Raw genomic sequence first — 25,867 nt, 5'->3', positions numbered from 1 at the left:
GGGAAAATGTGAGATATTTATCCTCCTGAACAAAGGAGTTTGCTCTCTTGTGCTCTTGTTCTCTTGCACTCCTGGTTTCTCAGGACCCCTCATACTCCTGCTCTCCTGCATTTGCCCACATGGCCATGAGCCCCACACAATGGACAGTAACTAGCCTAATGTTGAACCGGACCCAACTCCACCATGGAATGGAAACTTTGGACACTGGCTCTGCTTTTAGCTCTACTGAATCCAAGACTAGATTAAGAAAAATGAGACTTTACAAATCGAGGGATGCAATTCCACACAAATAAAGCTTTCTACCACATCTCATATTCCTTTGGGAGCCTCCAGAAATGTTTATTCCAATGGTACCCCAATCACCCCACTCCCACTAGCAATGGAGAATGACTAAGCTTTCCTCTGATAACAATATGAGAGTTCATTTTAATGGAATTGACAAGAAAAGTTGATTATTTCTGTGACACACAACATGTAAAAATAACAACTAAAATTATGATGACAACCTTACACCAGGACATGGTTAGACTTTAGGAATTCCATATAATTTCTGGGACACTTATATAGCTATACAAATAGAGCATAAAGATGCTTCAGAAGTCCTCTGGAAAATCCCAAAGTTAGTTTGAGGTCATAAAGTCTTTATTTAGAATTTGATTTTGGGAAGTTTGTAAAAAATATCAAAAGATTTAAAAACATTTGGTCAAATAAGATCATAGGTTGCTGTGAAATAATACAAAGATTTTGCAGGCAAATGTAGAAAGTTAAACAACCCTTAGTTGTTTTTGTTTTAAATATATTTTATTGATTTTTTACAGAGAGGAAGGGAGAGGGATAGAGAGTTAGAAACATTGATGAGAGAGAAACATCCACCAGCTGCCTCCTGCACACCCCCCACTGGGGATGTGTCTGAAACCAAGGTACACGCCCTTGACCAGAATCGAACCTGGGACCCTTGGGTCCGCAGGCTGACGCTCTATCCACTGAGCCAAACCGGTCAGGGCCTTAGTTGTTTTTTTAAAACGTATTTTTATTTATTTCAGAGAGGAAGGGAGAGGGAGAGGGAGAGAGATATAGAAACATCAATGATGCGAGAGATTCACCAATTAGCTGCCTCCTGCGCACCCTCTACTGGGGATCGAGCCCACACCCCTGGCATGTGTCCTGATGGGGAATGGAACTGTGACCTTCTGGTTCATAGGTAGATGCTCAACCACTGAGCCACGCTGGCGGGCAACCCTTAGCTTTTTTAATAGAGAAAATTCAACATTCTTAAGTAATCAAAAACCCGATAAAGACAACAGAGAAAATTATTTTGACAAAACACATAATCTTCATTTTCTAGGCAGACTATTTTCAAAGGTAAAGAAAAATTAAGGAAATGGGACTTTAGAAATGGAGGGATTTTCTACCACATCTCATCCTCCTGAAATTCTTATTCCAGTGGAACCCCACTCTCATTATCAATGGAGAAAGACCATCCATACAATTCTCTAACAACAATTCCCATGTGGACTCTTGTACTGGGGGGAAAATTGAACCAGCTGACCTTAACAAATGGGGACGACAGACTAGGGGCTCTACATACATGGGGAACTGCAAACTGCCAACCCATGTGGGTCTTGGGACAGAATCAAGGGATGGATTTTTCCACCAATTAAATGAGACTTGTGGTCTGTAATAAGGACTAGGGGTTTGGGCTCTGGGCAGAATCATTTGTCAGCTTAAGCTGATTTGCCTGGTATTGGAAAGCCAATTAGATTGGAAGCTCTATGCAAAGAAAGCCGAGCTTGGAATAAAGAAAACTTATTCATGGCCCTTGGAAATGGTTAAAAAGGCAGAGAACTCGCCCTGACTGGTTTGGCTCAGTGGATAGAGCGTTGGCCTGCAGACTGAAAGGTCCCAGGTTCGATTCCGGTCAAGGGCATGTGCCTTGGTTGCAGGCACATCCCCAGTGGGGGGTGTGCAGGAGGCGGCTGGTAGATGTTTCTCTCTCATCGATGTTTCTGACTCTCTGTCCCTCTCCCTTCCTCTCTGTAAAAAATCAATAAAATATATTAAAAAAAAAAAAAAAGGCAGAGAACTCAAAAGGGGTTTGTGGGTGCTATGCCTGTTTCTTGTCCCCAAATATTGTCAGAAGTGTACTTTGGCACTGACTGGGTAGCTTAGTTGGTTAGAACATCACCTCAATATGCCAAGGTTCCAGGTTTGATCCTTGGTCAGGGTGCATACAAGAAAGCAACCAATGAGTGCATAAATAAGTGGAGTAATAAATCAATGTTTCTCTCTCTCAAAATTGATTAAAAAAAAAAGTTTGCTTTGGATCCCACCACTGCCACCAAATCTGTTAAAAAACAAAATTCAACTGAGTGTAAAGGTCAAATTTACTTTATTAAAAAAAAATCACAAATTGGGCAGCAGCCCATCTAGCAAACAGAAAGGATCTCTGAGGAGCTGTATACAATGGAAGGCTTTTATAAGCACAAGGGGGCAAAAGAAGGAAGTTTCTAACAAAAAGTGGATTGTTTCAGGCAAGGCACCCTCCTTTGAGGGAAGAGTGTAGTCTACCAATCAAGATTAACTCACTTGTGTGGATCAGGTGATTTCAGATTAAGCGGTTAAAAGTTACATTCCTGGGAGAGGCTGAAACTGCAATTAGGTTAGATATTAAGTCTTGGTTTGCTGATGTGGGACTGAACAAAAGTGCCTTAATTTGGGGTCTATTGTCTTTTATTTAAAAAGTTACAGCTTTTCTTTCTCAATTATTTTATATAATTGGAATAAAGTAGAAATAGTTTAATACCTGGCTTTTTTTCATATAAAGTCTTAAAATTACTCATGGAAAACCATTTAAAATGTTTATTATAAAAATTTCAAACACAGAAAATTAGAAAAAAAAATGATAATGAGCACCCTACTAAAATCACTTACAATCAAGTAAATTTAAAGATTCCTTGACACAAGTCTACACCAGATGCTTGAACCTTATTTTTAGGAAGTCCAAAGCTTAAGCGACATTGCATAAAAAGCGCTCCAGAGAAACCAGCCAGCGGTTTTCTGGCATTTCCTTAATTAGAAAAATTTACATTACGAAACAGCAAACTCTTTCTTTGACCTCTTGTGCAAACTGAGGAAAACTCACCAGGGCTCCTGTAACTCACTGCGCCGTACCCTCAGCAGACACTGAAAACATGAGCCCAGTTTCAGTCATTTTTAAAGTCCTGTGTGGCAAGTGCACTTTCTCCGTCTCCCGGAGAAGCGCAGTCCAGCGTGACGGACGGGGCGCAGCAGCCCGTGGAGCCGGAGCGGAGGGCGCGGGAAAAGCCTGCTCCGAGGCCGGCCGGCGCGCTCTGACTTACCCACCGCCCACCGTCTTTTAGGGCCAACAACACAACATTTGAGAGCCACACGTGTGAAGTGGGCCGCCCCGAGGCTTAGTGGAAGTGAAATGTAGGAGAACCACCCGGAGGGCTGGTTAATGAGATCGCAGCATCCCGCCCTTAGAATTCCCCATTCAGGAGATCTTTGTAATTCTAACCAATTCTCCTCTGATGGTAAAAAGGCTGGTCCTACGATCACTGGGATCCCCAAGTGCTTCGTGGCAGGAGCTCAATAAATATTAACTATTAATATCACCGTCCATGCTGTCCACCGGAAGGGGCTGTGGACACTGCACCGCGGGGAACAGCGACGGACGCTATCCAGATGTTGCTGCCACCACATCCCGCTTCCTCCGCGGGGAACAGGGCAGAACTAGGAGGCAGCTGGAGCAGCGGCGTCACTCCCTCAAGGAAGGGAATCCCTTCCTCCAGGTTCCACCTCCGGGAGAAAGCAGAGGCCGTCCGACCCGGAGCCTGCCCCTGCCTTGCACAGCCCTCGCTCCCCGCCCGGCCAGCCGAGGGTCAGTGCCACGATCCCGGCGCCGAGCGGGGTGCGGGGCCGGAGGCAGGTGCGGAGAGGAGGCTAGAGCCCCGCGGGAGGGCGTGGCGGGGGCGAGGGCGCTCTGCTCGCACCCCGTTCGCTCCCGGTCCGTTCCCATCCGATCGTCCGCGGCCGATGGCCGGGCGGAAGATGGCTGCCCGAAGCGCCACGGACAGTCACGTGTCTCCGCGATACTGTCGTGCGCCCCCTCCCCCGCCAGGCGAGTCTCCGACACCGTGGGAGGCGCTCCCTGGGCAGCCCCTCGGCGGCAGGGGTATCTCCTCGGCGGGGGCCGGGGAAGGAAAGGGCGCCGCGGCGGAAGGCCACCTCTCCCCGCACGCCGCCCCCAACCCGGACGCAGGGGTCCTTCGAAGAAAACCTTGCGTTGGGCAACCTGCACCAGCTCGGGCTACTGGGCATGCGCCTCAAGCCTCGGGCTCTCCGGGTTTTCTCGCGACTCCGAGGGGCGGGCGGGGGGCGGGGCTCGGGAGGGGCGGGGCGGCTCGGAGGCGTCGGGAGACTCGCCGGTTACAGCTGGTCTCGCCTTCCCAGCGCGAACAGGCCTCTGGGGGCGGCCCCGCGGGTGGGAGGCGGCGCCGCAGGTGCCTCCCTTGCTTTGGGGCGCTGGTCGGTGGACAGAATTGGAAAACGGTCCGTGAAGTCACAGGCCGCCCCTTTTAAATGCACGTTCACTCAGGAGTTATCCCAAGGGTCGCAGCTCTAGGCGGGGTGGGGAGGAGCCCTCGGCCGCTCGCAGACTCGTGCCCAGAGCCCGGGCTCCAGGAGGCCGAGCTGGCGCTCGCGGTTCCGACCAGCTCCGGCCCCCTGGCCCCCCGGCTCCGCCTCTGACCGTGAAATTCGGCTCTCGTCCGGCTTCAATAAACGGTCCTTCACAGCGTGCGGGCGGGGCCTTGATCGTTGTTGGGAAAACACTCGCCGCCCGAGCTTACAATTACTTAAGAGTAAAACAAAGGGGCCAAACCCCCGCTGCCCCTGGGGACGCAGCCCGGGCTCGTGCCTCAGTGCCGGGGAGAGCCCCCCGCGGGCCCCGCCCCCAGCCCCGCCCCCCCGGCCGCCGCGAACACCCGGAGGAGCGGATCGGCGTCGCGCGGGAAGCCGGCGGCGCGGGCGGCGGACTGGGCATGCTCTGCGGCCCGGGAGGCTCGCGGTGGCAAGTCGGAAGGTTTCGCACCCGGGAGGCAGCGGCCGGGGCAACGGCGGCGGCGGGCACGGACCGGAGCGGGAAGGGCCAGCGAAGGCTGCTCGGTCCCTGTGCCCCGCGAGCCGGCCGGAGAGCGCGATCCGGGTGCAGCGCCCCGACGCTGCCCGGCCCCGGATTCCATTCCACGGCGGGGGGCTCGGCGAGCGGAATTCCGGCGACTGCCGCGACTCCGGTGCAAGTGAGTCGTGGGGCGCGGGGAAAAGGCGGTTTCGGGGGGCCGATCGGATACCCGCCTCGGGCCTGGGCCTGACTCCCGGGAGCCGAGGGCGAGCCGCCCGGGGGCGAGGGGGCGTGAGTGCTGCCCGCGCGGTGCCGCGCGCGTACCTGGCGGGCTCCCCCCCGCCCCCCCCCCCGCGCGGCCCCTCCGGAGAGTGGGCGCAGGGGGCGGTCGGGCGGCCCGGCCCGGGAATCGGAGGAGGCGGGCCGCCTGCTCGGCTCCCGGTCCAAGTTGGGGCGGGGAGGAAGGCGGGGGCGTCCGTGGGCACCTTTTCAGAGGTGCTGCGTGCGGGCTGGAAGGCTGCCTAATGTCTGAGTGGGGCGAGCGGACGGTGGCGGGGCCAAAGCAGCGGGGAGACGGGTGGCCTTTGGGCAGCGGCCCCGCTGGGGTCGGGAGACCTGCAGAGACCGGAGACCCGCCGGGATCGACCCCAAATCACGGCCCCACCCCCACGCCCCGGGCGGCGGCGTGACAGTTGGTACCTCCCGGTCAGATCACTGTCGGCCAGGCACCCAGGGTTTCAGGATCCTCCCAACCCAGCCCCCTGACCACTGCCGCTCCGTGCCCCTCTACGACGTAGCTGGCGGGACCCCACTCCCCGAGGAACACGCTCCCCGCCGTAGGACGCAGAGCAGCCTCTAGGTAGGAGGAGGCTCCGCGATCCCGCTGGGCTGCCCCCGCTGGGTGGGGGTGCTTAGGGGCGAGGCCTGGAGGGACCGTGGGCGCAGCCTGGAGCTGGACAGTCGCTCCGGGACGCGGCTGTCCCCATGAGCGAGGGGTCCCCGCGTTCCGAGGGGGCTTGTCAAGGGCAGAGCAGCGACTCGGGTCGCAGCGGCTGGTGGGCCGATGCGCTGCCCTGGTCCAGCTAACGGATTCAGTCTGGCGCGTTCTGGTTAACGCTTGCTTCCCTCTTGGGAACCGCGAGTGAAAATCGGGACAAGGGTTGACGTGGCTGGAGGGAGTGAAGAACATCCGTGCGGGTGCCTCTCAGATGTTTCTTTTCACCTTCAGACAGTGCAGACTTCTGCTGTACACGCTTATGAAACCACGAGTGAAGGCTGCTCTCTGAAAGGGAAGTTTATGTTCTGCCATGGGGCCTGCCTACTATTTCAAGCTCCCCGGACATGTACCTTCCTGGACCTTTAGAGCTGTTGGGACAGGTTATTTTGCTTTCAGATTTGAGGGCGTTTCTGGTTGGCTGCCTGGATATGGAAGTGCGAAGTGCCTGTCATCGTGCGCTGTGAACTCCCCAGCTTCCTGGCTCTGGGTGTTGAACCTTCACGGGGGACTGAGTGGGCAGAAGGAGAGGAGTGGGCTGGTGATGTAGCAGCTGGCTGGCAGTTGCCTAGAGCCGCCCAGACTTAACAGGGTTGGGGCTCTTTTGGCCTGTGCTGAAGGGTGTTTCATTGGTCCGGGTGTAAGATGTCCAAGGGAGAAGCCAGGTGTGTGTGTGTGTGTTGGGGGGGGGGGGGGAATGGGCCCCTCCGTGGTCAGTGCTCCAAGGGAAGCCCAGGGATGTTTGGTGATTCAGCAGGTGGCAGCCTTCCAGCTGCGAAGCCATGCCTCGTCCAAGCCAGCCAGAAAGCCGTGGCTGCAGCTTGTGCCTGCTGCTGGAGGCGCCAGCTTTGGGGCAACCTCCAGGAGCTAGCTGCCTCCCGCTGCCAGCAGCTCACTTTTCATATGGGCTTTCTGTTTAGGTCCGGAGGCCCTGGGCTTTTGGGTTTCTTTACTGCTTGGCTTAAATTGTGTAGCATGTTTTTGAGTATCTCCAGTTCTGTGACCTGCTAGGTAGCAGCTGCCACCACACACAGTTTAAGCAGTTAGGTTTTTTTTCAGAAAAGGATAGCAATATGCAAAGCAGAGAACTGGTCTTTTCCTTTATTTCTGCTTCAGAGGAAATTTACATATTTAGTAAAATAGTTAGGTGTATTTCTGCAACTCTTCAGTGCTGTTGGCCAGCTATTTCAAATATCAGAAAGCATTTAAAAAATTAATTCAAGGGGTGGATTATACTGACATTAAAGGGACACTGTTATTTTAAAGTGTCTTACTCATTGGAGGGTCCCTAGCATCTTGCCCAGTGTCTACCTTGAAGATACTCAGTAAATCCTTATTCAGCTCTAATTTAAAAATGTTGTCATAACAGAAGCTTGTCAGTACATTTTGACACTTAAATAACCTTGTATGTTTTCTTAAGTCAGGATTGCCTGTGTTGACCATAAACATTCAATTTTACCTTAAAAAGTCAACTCTTTTACTCCCCCCCACCCCCCCAATTTTCAAATTGTGGCAGATCCTGTACCTCAGCTGGAAAAACGTGAGCATGCTTTGCTAACATATCTCATGAAAATCTAAAGGATTTTTACATACAACTGTCATACTTTAAACAAACAAAACCAAAACAACCACTGAAAAGTATACATGCTGCCTATCAAATAGACTTTATTAACAAAACTTTATACAGAATATTTCAGGAAAACCCTAGCATTTCCAAACCTTTACCATCCAATGAAAACTGCTACTGTGAAATAGCAGAATAATGTTTTGGGAGTAAAAATTCAGGGATTGTTTGCACGGGGAAGTAATCTCCCCAGTCTTCGGGGGAAGTGCGAGTGTTTGGCCTGCTTATTCTTCTGTATTTTACCTTAGTTATTCTCCTTCCTCTAGTTGTTTAGCTATTTCTTCTTCCCCTAAAGGCATACTTTCCTGGCATGGGCTTGCTTACTTTACAGCGGCTGCCAGAAGGATCTGTTGTATTTTCTCACACAAACTCAATCGTGGGGATTTTTCTCTTCTTATTGTCTCATACACTTTCCCACTACTTTGTATGGTGCACTGTTTGATGGCCTTTGGAAAAAGCTGTGGCCAGTGTGCCTTTGTGGGGGCACGACTGCTTATAGAAAGCTTTTTCTTTGCCCTTTTTGGATGGTAGCTATAGTCACAGCAGTCTGTTATGGAAGACCTGTATGGCACTCCTAGTCTTAAGGATTTTGGAGTTTCCAATAAAGGCTGTTGGTCAGGAATATAAATGGTCATTTATCACCGCCTATCACATATCAGGAATTTGGGCTGTGAAGTTTGTTACTTTAGTAAGCTGCATAGTCACCAGAGGATCATATTTTGGATTAGCCCATTTGGATGTGGGAGTTGGGAAGCAGTGTTGGCTGTGGGTGAGGGGAGCGTGAAGAAAGGGGAAGGGCTAATGGAGACAGGAAGATGGCTTGGTTTTGTAACCGTGGCTTCTGTTTTAGTAAAAAGGAATTGAGTGGCTCATTAACAAGTGTGGCTCGGTCTCCACTGGAGTGCTCTGATCCCCTCCCCAGTCCTCTAGCTCCACAAATAACACACCACACACAGACACACACAGCTCTACAGACACACACTGAAGAGACACAGGCGCAGAGCTAGACACACATCCCTTCTGCCCAAAGCCAAGAACCCCAGATTCTTTTTAAAATGCTAATATGGCCAAGGCCGGTTTGGCTCAGTGGATAGAGCGTCGGCCTGCCGACTGAAGGGTCCCAGGTTCGGTTCCGGTCAAGGGCATGTACCTGGGTTGCGGGCATATCCCCGGTGGGAGATGTGCAGGAGGCGGCTGATCGGTGTTTCTCTTTTTTTTTTTTTTTTTTTTTTTTTTTTCTGATCGGTGTTTCTCTCTCATCGATGTTTCTAACTCTCTATCTCTCTCCCTTCCTCTCTGTAAAAAATCAATAAAATATATTTAAAAAAAATGCTAATATGGCAAAGAGGGAAAATTCAGGGCTGAAATCACCTTAAGCTTGTATTTCAAAAAGATCCCCCTTTCCTCTCTCCGGCAAGCTGATCTGCCCCCTTTCCCTGCAGAGCCCTGGGGCTTTCACTGAAGTGAGTAACCAACCATTGTATGTCAGTGCAGGAGAGTGGGCATTTAGTGTTTGTTTTTGCTTAAACAACAGATAGAATTTCCTCACAGTTATAGAGGCTGGAATCCCAAGATCTAGGTGCCAGTAGAGTTGATTCCTCCTGAGGCCCCTCTCCTGGACTTGCAGATGGCCACCTTCTTGCTGTGTCCTCACATGGCCTTTCCTCCGTGTGCCTGAATCCCTGTATGTTTTCCTCTTATGGGAAGAAGAGTCCTATTGGTTAGGTTCACCCATGTGCCCTCATTTGACCTTAATTCCAAATACAGTCATATCCTAAGGTGGAGCGGCTGGGTGGAGAAAGCCAGACTTGTTGGGTTATAAAATTCATGGAAATGAAGGAGAGGGGCATCTGGGGGCTGGAAGAATGAAGGGATTGGATTAATACTGATTTAACGATTACCTGGCACTGTATGTCTACCTGGATGTCCCAGGCAGTGATAATGAGTAAGTCCCAAGTTGAACTCACTCCCCGCTTCTGTTGAAGGGTTGGTTAACAACCAGGTTTTGGCACAAGATTCTCTCCCTGTGCAATACTCCTTTCCTCTCCCATTCCCCTCTCAGAGGAGCCTACTCTTCTGTGTTGGATATGTTCGTGGGCATAGCTATGTCTTTGCTAAAGATGTGACATTATTTTGTGCATGTTTTCAATTTACATTAAGTGGTACTGTTCTATAGATTTTATTCGGTTTCTTTTTCATTCATCATTAAACCTTTTTATTACAGAAGATTTCAGACATTCATTAAAGTCGAAAGAGTTTCATTCAACATTTTATTTGTGAGATCTAGGTTTACCTAGTGCGTTGCTGTGACTGTTGCGTGTTACGGCCGGCCTGCTGTGCACCCACCAGCTTTACCCACCCATTTCCCTAGTGATGGACACTTAGCTCGCCTCCACGCCTGCTACTGGGAGCAAAGCTGTGATGAAATTTCCTGTAGCAGTTTCTTAATGATGCTGTGAGAATATCTCTAGGCTAGTGGTTCTCAAAGTGGTCCACACCCAGCGGCAGCGGCATCACCTGGGCACTGCTGCAGATTCTCAGGCCCAGTGTAGACCTCCTACATCAGAAACCCTGGGGACAAACCCATCAGTTTGTGTTTTAACATGTCCAGCCTTAAGAGTCTCATGCACGGGAAAGAACCTCCCTCCAGGAGTGAGTGGTGATGACTGTTACCCGGTGTTGATGATTTGGTTGACACTCCCACAACAGTGCATGAGGGTTTCTGATTCCCCACAAAGGCGCTAGTGGTTGATATTATCCATCTTTCTAATTTTGTCAATATTTGGTGGCTATAAAGTGGCATCTTGTTTTGATATAAGTTTATTAATGAATTTGAGCATCTTCTAATATATTTGTTAGCTATTACAGTATCTTTGACCAGCTTTAGTCTGTTTTTCTAACGCATTGATTTGCAGATGTTTCTTGTATAGTCTAGAGCAGCCATAGGCAAACTACGGCCCGCGGGCCAGATCCGGCCCGTTTGAAATGAATAAAACTAAAAATAAAAAAAGACCGTACCCTTTTAGGTAATGATGTTTACTTTGAATTTATATTAGTTCACACAAACACTCCATCCATGCTTTTGTTCCGGCCCTCAGGTCCAGTTTAAGAACCCATTGTGGCCCTCGAGTCAAAAAGTTTGCCCACCCCTGGTCTAGAGAGAAATCCCATTCTGCCATCTGTTTGTCAGTGGTAACTGTCAGAAAGTTTTAGTTTTAATATAGCCCAAGTCCATTAATTTTTTGCCTTATATTGCACTTTAGGAGTCTTAAGATGTTCTTCCTTCTTCAAGATTACAAAGATAGTCTATATTTTATTCTGTCAGCTTCCTAGTTACTTTTTACAATGAGAGCTTTCATCTCTTTGAGGTTTATCTTCATCTATGGCATAAAGAGGAATACAACTTTATTTTTTCTCTTTCTATTATGTGAGCCAGTTTCCCCCAAATCATTTGTTAAACAATACTGTTGTCCTAAATTTTTTTTTTGTGTGTGTGGAGCATCCTTTATCATACATCAGGTTTTCTCATGCACATATCAAGTCTATATTTTCACTTTATGGTAAAGTACATCCATTTAAAGTGTACAGTCGGATGAATTTGATAAATGTCCATACCTATGAAACAACCACACAAACAAGATACAAAGCATTTTCATTACCCCAAAACTTCCTTGGGCCCCTTTACCTTCATCCTTCTCTCTGTCCCCAGACTCGGGTAACCACTGGACTGCTTTCGGCCACTATAGATTCGTTTGCATTTTTCAGAATTTTCTATAAATGGAACCGTCCAGTATGGTACTTTTTGTGCGCCTGATTCCTTTCACTCAACATGCAGATTTTTAAAATCTTTTTTAAAAAATTGTGGCAAAAGAGACAACATAAACTTACCATTTTTAAGTGTACAATTCAGCAGCATTAAGTACATTCACAGTGTTGTGCAACCAACACCACCGTCAATCTCCAGAACTCCCCCCCCCCCGCCCCCCCCCCCCAGCCCAGATTGAAACTATTCACATTAAACCCAACATACTGATTTTGAGATTCTTTATGGGGGTTTGCTTTTGAGTTCTGTATTCTGTTCCAGTCGTATCTGTCTGTTAATATGCCAGGTTATTTGTATTATTATAGCTTTGCAGTGTGTCTTATATGGCAGGGTGAGCTTCTCATTTGCTCCTCTTTTTCAGAATTGGTTGTTTGTGGACCTTTTCTCTTCCACATACATTTTGTAATGCTTGTCAAGTTCTCAGCAAAGTCCTGGAAATGTGATTGGCATTGCATTGAATGTATAATTCAACAAGGGGAGAATTGACACCTTTTCTGTGCTAATATTGGAATTCTTTCCACTAACATGGTTACTATCCCATCTTTTAAAAATGACTTTTTAATAGAGTTTTAAATTTTTTCTCTCATGATAACATTTTTTGCAAAGGTAATATGTTGCTTTGAGGAGATTTGAGTGCGGGCTTCTTTGTCTGAACCTTAGAGGAAGGCAGGGTCGGGGCTTTAGGTAGATCTTGTTTCAGTATTGGTTTTCCATTCACCAGCCTTGAGAGTCATTGGGCAAGTTACCTTTCAGTAGTACCAGGTCCTTCCTCACTCAAACTGAATCCCAAAAGCCTCTCTAGGAAGCTGTTGAGGGCGTTAAATGAGATAATGTAGGAGAAGCAGGGAGTACAGATCTTGAAGCAGTTGCTGCTCAGTGAATGTTGGTATAATACCTTCCCTAATGCTGGCTTCGAATAGCATAAACTTCATACCTTTATTCTGCCTCTTAGGGATTGATAGCAAAGAAGTGTCAGAAAAGCAAAGTGAATAACCTAATCAATTAACCGTGTAACACCCTCTAAGTCTACATATGCATCCTGTGTTCTTACCTAGTTTTGTGAAGCTTCACAGAAATTATAGATAATTCCAAAGAATTTTACAGTCCAGTGGGGAAGAAGAGACACAAGAAACAGAGAACTCTATGTGGCAGATGGTGTATAATTAGGGGTTAAGTGGTGTGATGTCAGGGGAGTTATGAGAAAGATAAATGCTGCTCTGTAAGAGTTTTGACTTGATTTGGGTAGAATTAGATGAGGGGGAGAGGTGGGACTGGTGAAACAAAGTATAATTAGCATTTCTGTCAGGGCTTTGAGGGCCTATTGAACCCTGCAACAGTGGATTTTGTCCCTAAATTTAAGTGCTGTGCGATCAGTGATAACAAGTGGCTAATAGATGCCTAGATAACTAGTATGTGTCTTACAGTACAGCGGTTAAGAGCACTGACCCTGGAGCTAGAGCAGCCGTGGGCAAACTACTGCCCGGCCAGCGTGAAATGAATAAAACTAAAAAAAAAGAGACCGTACCCTTTTATGTAATGATGTTTACTTTGAATTTATATTAGTTCACACAAACACTCCATCCATGCTTTTGTTCCGGCCCTCCGGTCCAGTTTAAGAACCCATTGTGGCCCTGAGTCAAAAAGTTTGCCCACCCCTGAGCTAGAGTGTCTGGGTTCAGATCTTGGCCTTACTTTTTAGGAGCTGTGGGGCCTTAGGTGGGTTAGGTAAACCCTTTGCACCTCAGTTCCCTAACCCTCGAGGGCGGTGCAGTTACTGCAGGTACCTCACCGCATTGTTGTGAGAACAACATAAATTAACATGTCAGGCACTTAGTTCCTGGCACAAGACAGCCACTCTAAGGCAGTGGTTCTCAACCTTCCTAATGCCGCGACCCTTTAATACAGTTCCTCATGCTGTGGTGACCCCCAATTTCATTGTTACAAATTGAACATAATTAAAGCCTAGTGATTAATCACAAAACAATATGTAATTATATATGTGTTTTCTGATGGTCTTAGGCGACTCCTGTGAAAGGGTCATTCGACCCCCAAAGGGGTCATGACCCACAGGTTGAGAACCGCTGCTCTAAGGTGTTCGCTCTTCTTAGGATGACTTTAGTTCATATCCATTGTTTCTCTCCTATCTTACTGGGTAGGTCCGAGAGGTCTTATGCCCCAGAGTTGATGGCTTTTGTCCAGAAAGATTTGCTGGAGGCACAGTCCTGCAGAGTGGGCTTTCTCTGCACATTGCTGGGCACATGATGGGTGCTCAGGTTGCAGACTTAAATAAGTACCTGCTTGATAGACAGTGAGTGGGTCACGTGCCGTCTCTGTCCATCCTGGATGTCCTTGGTCAGGGCTCCGGAAGGACTGGATAGAAGAGGTCAGGGGGTTAGCATACAGGATGAAAGTTTCATTTTGCTGTATTTCTAGTTCTGACAAAGGTGTAATCATAGGGATTCATATTGTTGAGGGCTAACCACCTACAAGGCACTAAGCCCTTGATCCTTGTGATAGTCCTATGAGATGGATATTGCTGTCCCCTTTTTAGAACTGAGGAGAGTGGGGCACAACTCATTTGCCCAACAAAGAAGTAGTGCTTTGATGGAATTTGATGTTTGGGGACATTGCCAGTTGGCAAAAATGACCAGAGTAGGTGCTGTCGGTGGAGAGACATGATTTATGTAGAGTTGTGAAACACGGGGAGCCCAGCAGGGCATTCCCATGACCTTGGAGGTTTATCAGCCTAAGCTGGTGGTTCTCAAATTTCAGCCGGTATCACAGTCACCTGGAGGCTTGTGAAAAACACCTTGTGCCGGGCGCACCCGCACCAGTTTCTGAGGCAAGTAGGTGGGGGTGGGGCCTGGTAGCTGACTCCTCCAACATGTTGGGGGGGTGGGGGCTGCTGATGCTGCTGGTTTGGAGACCACCCTGAGAACCCTGCCGTGAGCAGCACTCACTCAGTGAGGGGCCAGCTGCTCCCACTTCTAGTTACAGTCAGGTGAGACGATTTCAGGTTCAGAAATTTAAAATACTTCCCACCTCATGAAAGAAAAACAACTCACGCGGTCCTGTTTATCTAGGCCAGCAGAGGAATGTCTGAGCCAGTGCAGGGTAGAAATTTGCTTTCTGTCCCTAGCAGTGTTTCTGACACGGCTAAGATGGATGGTAATCCAGGGTGGAGAGAAAATTTGGAAAATGCAAGTTAAAACTCATTAGAAGCATGAAGTAGCATCTAATGCATCTCATTTTAGGAAGATGCCCTGATTTGTTTTAACTTTGTTATTATTATTTTTGTTTTTCACCCCACTCGCTGCCATAGGCACAGCAAAGCTTTGTGTCCACCATTTATGCCTTGGGGAAGATTTAGGCACAGAGAAACGGAAATGTATGAAGATACACAGTCTGTCTGTGGAGAGGCGGGAGAGAATCTTATTGGACTGGATTAATTGTAGTAGAAAACTGGCTGCAGGAAGGCTCTTAAAAGAAAAGGAATGAAAAGGAAACGAAGGGCTGTGTGCCCATTTCCAGCTGTGCTGAGGTAAGGTAGCCGCTTAGGCCCAAACTTAGCACAGCGCCCACACAGGGAAGCCCTTAAGAAGTGTGAATTGCTGTCATTGTAGCACAAGTTTTCTGTTTTGCAATTGAGGCTGCATTTCCCTCTTCTGAACAAATGAATGAGAAAATTTTAGAATTGAAAGATTTTGTAGGAAATCGGACTTAGGATCACTCAGAGGAGAACATTAAAGTATTTGGGAAGAAACTTCGGTATCTCTCCTGGGACCCTGGCAGCCAGGGAGGGCTCCTTTGCTTGGTCAGAGGATAGGTGAGGGGTAGGGGGGTGTATGGGGGTGGAGATTGCTAAGGAAAGTCTGGGGAGGCCAGAGAGGCCTGTTCACACATGCAGGTGTTCTCCAGTCTGGTCTTTTTATAGCCTGGGGTTTACAATGGCATAAATATGTGCTAAGGGTCTGTCTGCCGTGGGCTAGGCCCCCTGGTAAGCCTTGAGATAACAGAGATGAGTGAGATGGCGTGTGGGTCCTTGAGGACTTGGGGAGGGGGAGACAGACATGTCCACAGACAAATGACAGCGCCACAGAGTGGAGTGAGTGCAGTGTGGCAGCTACACACCAAGCCTCCTGGGGCAGGGGTGGGCGGGACGGAGAAGGGCGCCTGTTCCAGGTTCCCTGCACAACAGCAACGTGAGAAAGTAAATGATGCCATAGGTCACTGTAGCTGGAACTGGAAGTGGTATTGTTTTGTTTTTGTTTTGGGGGGTTTCCATTTTTAGTGAGGTAACTCCCACGGCAGGGAGGCGTCTAGGAAGAGGTGTGCTGTAAGTGGTCAGCCAGCAAGGGGAACTGGAACTGCATTTCAAAACCACATAGGGTGTCGTAGGGAACACTTGGCAGTTTATTTTCTTTGTGTCTAAAAAAATGTAGCTAAATTTTAGTTACATCTTAGGAATATATCTCTCTAAGGTAAATTAGCTTTTAAAAGAAATATCTGATTAAAAACAAGGTTTTATTTTATTATAGCTCAATTTCTGGCAAAGTGCTAAATTCCGCTTAAAATTTTGTTTTCAATAGTTGGCTTTTCTCATTTCCTTGGTCCTCTCTTTTCCTGCTTTACCCTCTTTTCCTTCCTTCCCCCTCTCCCTACCCTTTCTTAATACCCTTATAAACAACATGCAAGCTGAGGCCCACGTGCCAAGCTATGGCCTTGGCAAGCCTGGTCTCTGCTCCCTTGTCTGTAATGGAGAGTTTGCATTCGCTGACCCCTAGCTGCCTAGTCCCCAGGCTCCATGAGTTCTGTGATTGCGGGATAGCTGACACGAGTGTCTCTTGACTCCAATTATCAGCCGCTTATTATCCTGTTAATAAAAAAGTATCTTATTTCAGAATGTCCTTCCCCCAACCCTATTTAGTTGTGAAATGTGGAAACCAAACTGAAATGCGTGGTTTTTCTCTGAGTAGGATGCAAAGGTGATTTCTTTCCTGGGTTCTTGTCCAGGTGGATTCGAAGAATGAAGCCACGGACAAAAGGTGGTCTAGGGAAAAGTGGCAGTTTATTGGAAAACAAGCACAGACTCCCACGCGGGGTGGGGGTCCCCAGGGAGTGTCCACCTAAGCCCCTTTTTCCTAAGGTTTATAAAGGCTGCAGTTCTTTGGGTCCTGATAGTCCCCTCTGATTGGTCGCTATAGCAGCTTCAAAGCTCAAACCCCACGTGGGGCCCCTTCTTTTCCCCCTTCTGTGGCAGAATTCTCAGTCCCCTGTGAAAATCTGTTTTCCTCTTCCTCCCTGTTGTTTTTCTACTCCCCGTGGCTTTCCCCTGTCTCCTGTGAATGGGTGTCTTCCTCTCCCCTTAGGCTGAGGCATCTCTTTTCTCTCTCTCTGAATGTATGCCTTTTGGCAGCTCCCAGCCCCCCAACTTTGCAGTTCTCCCCCATTGACCCTCTTTATTTCTAAAACTCCCTAAACCTGCCTATTTTACCCCTAAAAACTCCTTTCAGTTGCGTGCCCAAACCACTTTATAGAAAGAGCAATGAGTGGTTGATTCTTCACTGTTGGTATTTTCCACATGGTGACTGATGCTCTTGGCAGGCTGGCCCTGTTAACGGTGTAAAATGTGGGGTAGCCAGTCTTTTAAAAGTTTCATTCAGGCATACTGTGTGAAGCCACGAAGGCTGTTATGAGTAACATTAAATAAGGACAAATTATAAGGGATGTGATGATTAATTTCAGGTTACAGGGTGGCGGGGGGGGGTGGGGTGTGGGTACTCCACAGCTAAGCCAGTGGGTGGATGATGCTCAGGTTAGGAATGGCGCTCCTGAGTCACAGGTTTAGTGAAGGTTGAGAGAAGAGGAAGATCCTGGGGACAGGGCGGTGGAGAACAGACCTCAAGAACCCTGTCCCCTAAGGAGGTGGGGAGGGTTGGCTGAAGGGGATGCCCCCTCCCCATGGAGCAGAGGCCGGAGAAGTCAGGAAGGGGAGAGGAATAGCAGCTGAAGGGGGGGCGGGAACATTTACCCTCCTGAGAAACAGGCTAACAGTTTGGGCGGCTGGCTGAACAGGAGATGGGCGTGCGGATGTTCCTGAAGCCCAAAGAGAAGAGGGGTTTATTTCTCTTGAGAAAGCGAGGAGGGGAGAGGGCAGTGTGTGAGGAGGCAGGGCGGTGGCTGGTGAAGGTGCTCAGACAGGTGGCATGCTGGAGGAAAAGCCACGGGCCCGAAAGGGTGTCGGAAAAGAAACACCCTGTGTGGGAGAATCCATGGCCTTCAGCCCAAGGCAGGCTGCCTTGGTAACCCGAGATTAAGAGGGATCAAGTGGGGACAGGTGTGGCTCTTTCTGGGGCACCGGCTTTTTCTCATGTGAAATGGGAATAATAAGCACTCGATCTCAGTGTTGTCAAGTGAAAGCCCTGGGCGTGTGCCTGCAGTAGTGCAGGGCGACCTTGGGGAGTGGCAGCAGAAGGTGCCCCGGAGATTCTCTGTCTGAGGGGGAGGGCGTGCTGGTTCCCTTCCTGCTCCCTCAGGGGCGTGTGGACCTTTCACTTGACTAGATGCACTGTGAGTGAGGCAGGGAGTCAGTGCACGAGACTGTCCAGCTGTACCCACATTTGTGGCTGTGTGTGGTTGAGATTTCACCATGTGGACTGTAGTCCCCTCTCGTGTTTCTGCCTGATCCCAGAGCCTGTCCCTGTTCCTCCTCCCGATTGTTCACTCTCCTCACCATCAGATCCCGAGGGCATGGAATGCCTCCTGTATGCCTTTGCTCTTAGGCAAGTCTCTTTGTAATGGCCTCAGTCTCTTGCCTAAATTTCCAGACCACTGGGACCCGCTGCTTTGGCTTGGATGAGACCAAGAATACAGTGTAGGTGTGAACTGTCTGCAGGCCTCGTCTGCATGGAGTTTTCTTGGTAATGGGACGGACACTAATCAAGCCAGTGAATATACTGTAGCATGCCAGGTGGTCAGGAGGCAGGGCCTCACCCGTGCCTCCTAAGGGCTCTGCCGCCCATTCACGAGGTGGGCGACTTGACATCTGCTCTGCTGCTGCTGTTGGAGTAGTGACACCTGAGTTACTCTGAAGGCTCTGCAGAGTTACCAGCAGCTGTGCTGGGCAGCACTCCAAGTTCCCATAGGCGCCGAACCTGGCCCTTCCCCTCCCTTTGATTTGGAAACAGACAGTGTGGTGAGAACACTCAGGAGTGTCTCCAGTCTCCTGATGGCCATTTGTTTGAAGGCACTATCAGCGGCCCAGGGGTCCTTACTGGGTTCCTTGATGGTTTCACGAAGCCACTGAAGTAAAATTTATCATTTTAGGTGTGTGCATTTTTCTGGGGAGAGTGTTTAAAACTTTCATTAAATTCACTTGGAAGATCTTGAAAAGGTCCATTTTTATGAAAGTGGATAAAAGGTTAAAACTGTTCCTTTGAGGGTCTTTATTGCTGTCTGTCCCCTTTTTAAAAGAACTAATGAGAAGTGAACGCCTAAAGGCAGGAGGCAGACACACACAGAGAGCCTCATTGCAATTATAAGGGACTTGATATTTCTGTGATTCGGGTGGGACAGGTTCAGCTATTCTGAGGAAATAAGGGAAGCAGGATGGTATAGCTGGCTGGCGGCATGGAAGACCAGTGAACTTAGTGGGAGAAGGGATGGGGAGGGGAGTGTGATGCTGCAGTGTGGTTTGCTCTCCACTAATGCAAGAAAAGCAGGTTGAGCTCTGGAGGAGAGCAGGAGTCCACTTGAGCAGATGCTTTCCTCAGATTTCTGGCTCTGATGGCACCAAAAATAGGTCTGGAGTGGACAGTTTGAGTCTGATGTCAAAGACACCTGTTTGAGGAGATTCTTCTGTGTGAGAAGTCCACAGTAGTTTACCTAAATAATAAAGTTAATGTCAGTTGTCCTTCACCATAAGGGTATGAAGGGTAGCTATTAAGAGAATGGCATAGATACTCACACATTATTTGATACAGCAATTCAACTTCTGGGAGCTTAAGAAATAATTAAGACCGTTATTCATCCCAGAGCTGTTTATCATAGTGAAAAGTTGGAAACCAAAATGCAGCAATAGGGGATTAATTAAATTATGTATAATGCACAATGGAATACTAAGCAACACTTAAAAAATAATATCTAAAAGAATACTCATGTAGAACATTCTTCTAAAATATTGGTATGTGCAAAAATATATGCTTTTCTTTAATTTATTGATTTTAGAGAGAGAGAGAGAGGAAGGGAAAGCGAGAAAAAGAGAAACATCCATTTGCTATTCCACTTATTTATGCATTCATTGGTTGATTCTTTTATGTGCCCTGACTAGGGATTGAACACCCAACCTTGGTATATGGGGATGATGCTCTAACCAACTGAGCTACCCAGCCAGGGCTGTACTGATTTTTTAAAAACAATAAATAAATACACTATTCAGGATATACTAGCTGAGTGCCTACTATGAGGCAGGCACCCTGCTGGGGATTGGTGACATAGTGATGAACTAGGCAGGTATGGTTTCTGCCCTTAACAAGTTTATAGTCTACAAAGGAAATAGTCAAGCTATATATTGACTATAAAAAGTTTTATAAGTACTTATACTTTTTGTATAAGTACAAAAGGAATGACTCTTTAACAGGTAGTTTGACTGTCTGTGAAGTCTGATTAGGTCTCTCCTGTTTGCCTGTTAGGTCCATTGCTGACCTGAAATCACTGATGTTCTAGAAAGCCCGAAGTCAGTCATTATGATGTCTTACTGATAATGCCCTGCTGTTGAACTGTCTTCTTCCTTTTTCCCCAGCACAGTGCAAGACTCTGGGTGGAAAGGGGTGGTGGCTTTAGAAGTGGGGGATAGTCCTGCCTCCTTTCTGGCTTCTGTTCTTTGTGCTAGTTGTCACAAGTCGCATCACCAGCTCACCTGGAATTGTCTCTTGTCGTTCACTGCCACCTCTCTTGGGCCTTATGTTGTTCTGAATGTTGGGCCTCTGAACTTACTTTGTCTGTGGTGTTTGCTGTCATGTGGAGTGGTGCTTTATTCTTAGAAATCATCTGGTTTAAATTCCTTCTTGGAGCCTGGCAAGGCCTGGATTGGAATCTGGGAGTCCTCATTTCCTAGGGGCGTTTTTGCCAGGAGGCACAGCCGTGGCCTCTCCCAGTCACCATAGGCATGGCTCTTCCAGGCAGATCTGCTTTAAAAACTAGGAGGCATTTCAATTCATTGACCCTACAAAGCTCCAGTAAAGGTTAACTCCTTCAAAGGCAAAGCAGATTTCTTGAGAAGGAGAAAGTAATGACTGTCTTTGGTGGCGTGGCTGCCTGTCACAGGCCTGAGATGAAGGAGAAATGCTGTTGGCACCGTTTGGCAATTTTGTGAAAGTGTGTTCTCTGCTAAACTTGGTGCGCTTTCCCTGTGTGTCGGGCTGTGTCAGGCTGTCAGGGTCCGAAGAGGAAGGAGTTGTGGGCTCTGCTCTGGAGCTACACTCCAGAGAGGACAGCTGAGCGATGGCCTCATGACTGTGCAGTGTGATTAAATGCTGTCTGTACTAGCGCCTGGGACTCAGGACTTTTGGCTGAAATGTGCATGGAGGCATTTACTGGGGAGAGCAGGTTTGAGCTGGACATTGATAAGGGGTAGGATGGCCAGAGTCGTGAATGGCGGTCCTTGGAGTTGGCAGTGTACAGCCTGTGCTGACTGTTCAAGGCTGCTCTGTGTTTGCCTTTTAACCTGTTAGGTTTTTCTTTTAGAAAAACTTTTCTTTTTCTTTCTTCTCCTCTACACCCCTTTCACTCTTGCCCCATCCCCTCCCTCTTCCTCTATTTAAGGTATACAAGCAAAAAGAATGCCATTCATAATCTTATCCCCATAGATAACCACTATTATTTTGGTATATATTGCTCCATTCTTTTTTCTATAAATATTGGATGTGCACCAATAAACATTTTGATCAAATGCTGAAAGACAGTATATTAAAAGGAATAGAATTGCCAAAGCTAAATCTCACTGTTCTAGAATTGACTTCTGGGATACAAGTATAAATTGGAAATTTTACAAAATGATTACAGTGTTATTAACGTGACAGTCATTGCATTGTGGTACAGGAACTTAATTGCTTAGCACATACAACCAGTGCAGAGAGCATTTGTGATACTGGGTAGGTAGTGACTTTCAGCTGAGGTAGAGGACGGAGGAGCAAGGCTCTTATTTATGTTTTTGAATTATTTTTGCTGGCTGTTAATATAAAACACTGTAAGTGGTAATTTACCTCCAGCTTATTAAACTCTTGTCAGATAACTGGCTCTTCCGGAACTAAAGGTTTCCTTGGTGGCGATCATGCAGTTTCGTTGAAGTTACCCCTCCCCCCAGCTTTGTGCAGTGCTTGAATAATCACAGACACAGAAGTAAGGTTGTTGCCTGTATACAATTTCTTCCCTGATGTTTTGCACGCGGTTGCTGCTTCTCACAGCCAGTTGAGAGAAAGAGTCCGGAAGCCTTGGCTCTGGAACTGTGGCCTGGGAGCAGCGTAATGAGCTTTCAAGATAACAAAGCTGTTTTCCAGATCTCCATCTGCATCTCGGCTTTCACTGCCTGCTCACACTTTCAGCTTATACCCTGGAGAAGAGTGACAGAGAACCTTCACAGATGTAATATGGGAGAAGTGTCTGCCCTCTCAAGCACCTCTGTTTCTAATAGTCGACTGCTTTCCGCAAGTAATCGTCGGTTGTTGTTAATCCTCACCAGAGGATATTTTTTCCATTGATTTTTAGGGAGAGTGGAAGGAGGGAGGAGAAAGACACAGAGAGAGAAATATTGATGTGAGAGAGACACATTGATTAGTTACCTCCTGCATGTGCCCTGACCGGGGCTGAAGATCAAGCCTGCAACCAGTGTACCATGTATGTGCCCTTGACCGGAATCAAACCCATAACCCTTCAGTCCGAGAGCCAATGCTCTCTCTAACCACAGAAAAACCAGCTAGGGCTAGCTTGCTCTCTGATATTGTTAGTAAACATGCTCTGTTGTTACTGTTATCTGCAAAGTACAGTGTTAGAATTTTCTTTTATTCAAACTGACTTGTCAAATATGTAATAACTCACCATCTCATCCCGTTCTTGGACATCTCATATTAGATACGCGACAAAATCCTATGGGTGTCACATAGGGGTGCCATCCTTGGGGGGGTCTTTGTGGGGAGAAGATTTTTATTCTAAGATACATCTGGAGTGCTCACCAATTTTTAGACATGAATCTTCAAATATTACCGGTAAATATTTGAATGGTATGTTTTGTTCTTATTGCTGATGTTGCCATGCTGATGTGGTGCAATCATTGATGATACACTAGCTCACGGTCGCCAAAAACAGCATTTCAAGAAGGCATTCTGTTCTTTGGCCTTTCAGATTTTGGCCAAGTTTGGAAACTGATGACAGTTTTGGTGAATCCTTAATTATACATGAAAATATATATTTCATTTGTATAGGTTTAAGATATAATATTTCTAAGATATGACTGAGAATTTTTTGAACCTAATCTACTTTTAAAAAGGTACAAACATTTAATTTAATTAGTAAAATACATGTAATATAAAATTTATCATTTTAACCAATTTCAAGAGTACAATTGAGTGGCATTAAGTATACTCACATTGTTGCGCAACTATCACCACCATCCATCATCAGAATTTTTTCATCATTTCAAGCTGAAACCCTTGTACCCATTAAAAAAAATAATGTTCCCTTCCCCCTCTCGCCAGTCCTGGCAACCAACCCTTCTACTTTCTTTATCTATGATTTGACAATTCTAGGCCTGCTATGAGTGGAATCATACTACGAGTATTTGTATTTTTGTGTCTGGCTTATTTCACTCAGCATAATGTATTCAAGGTTTATTTTGTAGCATATAGCCTTTTTAAGGCCTAATAATATTCCATTGCATGTATATACCACATTCATTTATTCATTAGTGGACACTTGGGTTTGCTTCTACCTTTTGGCTATTGTGAATAATGCTGCTGTAAATCTGTTCAAGTCAAACATCTTTAAACAGGCTTTAAAAAAATATATATCTCTTCCCGTGATCGGTTTTACTAGAGGGCTGCCATATCCAAGTTTGGTCAAGGAAATGCTTGCCTCACTGACATGTAAACATCCAAGCACTTCCAACCGTATTCAGCTGAAAGCATTAGTAGTTGCCTGACGTACAGAGAGCAGTTTCACAGAACTACAGAGCTCTCACAGTGAACTTGGCAGCAACCTTGAGTGAGGCCTGTCAGAGTTGTTGGAAAACTGCCTGGTGTTTTCATAGCTTTTGCTCTGATAGCTCTTGCCTGTCAGTACCTCAAGAGGGAAAAGCTGGCCATGGTGTTGGTTCCTCAACTCAGTGTTAGCTGGTAAAATTCTCATCAGAATTCTTTCTGGATATGCAGTTATGATTGACTCTGGCTCACCTAGGCCACTAGGGAATTTCTGATTAGGGATGACAGTCTGGAAGGGGATCTGCGGTTCTGGGCTGCAAACTGTGTGCATACAGCAAGCACTGTTCGTTTAAACCTGTATATTTTCCCATATCTGTGTGGCAGAAGAGGCCTGATGGAGAATATAGAGTAACACATTCTCCACAGACTCCTCCCGGTGGTCTACTGGCTGGGGCACAGCCACCTGCAGTGACATGATTTAGGTACTCTTTTGTGGAGATGTGGGAAATTGAGGTTAACCTTCTGCTTTGTGGTAAGAGTAGTGACATGTTTTGTGCTTTTATAGGCTAGATAGGAATCACATGTGATTAACCATAGCTTAAACAATGCCAGTCTAGTCTGCTTATACTGCCCACATTTTCTAATGGCAGGTGACATATCAGAAGAGAGAGGCCTTCATGAGTTTACTGACAGCATCGTGGATTTTATTTTTATATTAAAAGTCTGTTTTCTTGCTCCATTATCTTTTAAAAAATGTATTTTTTTTTGTTGATTTCAGAGAGGAAGAGAGAGGGTGAGAGAGACAGAAATGTCAATGATGAGAGAGAATCATTGATCGGCTGCCTCCTGCACACCCCCCTACTGGGGATCGAGCCTGCAACGTGGGCATGTGACCTCCTGGTTCATAGGTTGACACTCAACCACTGAGCCACGATGGCCGGGCGCTGCTTTATCTTTTATGTTTAATTATTTTTTTGTCCTTGATTTAAATTAAGGTGACTTCTACAACAAAATAGCATGCATGTTTAATACTTAGTCGTATAATTTACATATTTAGTTAAGCACTTTTGGCAATCAGTCAAATATTCTACTTCAAAGAATAATTATAATACTGCCTGAATAAATTTTTTGATTTAACATGCAAGACATAAGCAGAGATGTGTCTCTGGGAAAAAAAGATGATTGGGATTCTTTTTTTTTTTTTAATATATTTTATTGATTTTTTACAGAGAAGAAGGGAGAGGGATAGAGAGTTAGAAACATCAATAAGAGAGATCCATCAGCTGCCTCCTGCACGCCCCCTACTGGGGATGTGCCCGCAACCAAGGTACATGCCCTTGACTGCAATCGAACCCGTGACCCTTCAGTCTGCAGGCCGACGCTCTATCCACTGAGCCAAACCGGTTCGGCTGGGATTCTTTTTTGTACCATTAACATTTTGAGTGTAGCTCCCTAACCTGGCACTGCATCAGCTTTCTAGGCAAATGACTTCAACTATACGGTTGAAGTCTATTTTAAGTTATAACATTAGGTGGTTGACTGGAAGTGTGATTTTGAAACTGTAGAATCCGCTGCATTGTGGTCCTCTGGAAAGTCATAGCTGTGGTTGTAGGAGGTGCGTTGAGAGCTTGGCAGAGATGTAGGGTCCTGCCTGTGTGCCCACAACGGACCAGTGATATCCAGTGCTCTGTGTCTTTACTGCTTCTGGGTGTATTAGGGGAAAGCAGGCCCCACTATTGAGGAGGTTTTGATCAGAAAAGGAACATGAGTAAATGTCTCCAGACTGGTTATACTCACAGTGTCTGAATCTCCCTTAATCTGAGTCTTCCCTGACCACCCCACTGAGATGGCCTATATGGCATTACTTCTGACCCTGTGGCACTGAATGCTTCTTCCTCCTCCTCCTCCTTGACTGTCGTGTAACACCCTTCTTTCCTTACCTTTTCCCTCTTTGAGTCTTTGAGGCTCTCTACACTTCTGGTCCTCTATCTTCCCAGTGATTGCTTCTTTGACTCTTCCCTGGAACATCTGCCTGATCCGTACATGTCCATATATGAGGTTCAGCCCTCAGCCTGTGATGGGCAGCTCGGCT

At 47.0% G+C, this 25,867-nt stretch overlaps 1 protein-coding gene across 3 annotated transcripts in view; it reads left to right on the top strand.

The window, feature by feature from the left end:
• The first annotated feature begins 5,024 nt into the window (after positions 1–5,024).
• SGMS1 (sphingomyelin synthase 1) overlaps positions 5,025–25,867 on the top strand; it is a 250,458-nt gene continuing 229,615 nt past the window's right edge. For all 3 annotated transcript variants that reach the window (XM_081104565.1, XM_081104567.1, XM_081104569.1), the window contains exon 1: positions 5,025–5,321. The gene's annotated coding sequence lies outside the window, so the exon portion shown is untranslated. The remainder of the gene's footprint in view (positions 5,322–25,867) is intronic.

The sequence above is a fragment of the Myotis nattereri genome, assembly GCF_964212035.1.
Source record: "Myotis nattereri genome assembly, chromosome: 13".
Lineage (NCBI taxonomy): Eukaryota > Metazoa > Chordata > Mammalia > Chiroptera > Vespertilionidae > Myotis > Myotis nattereri.
The sequence above is the reverse complement of the archived record's forward strand: the minus strand, read 5'-3'. Positions and strand labels throughout refer to the sequence as shown.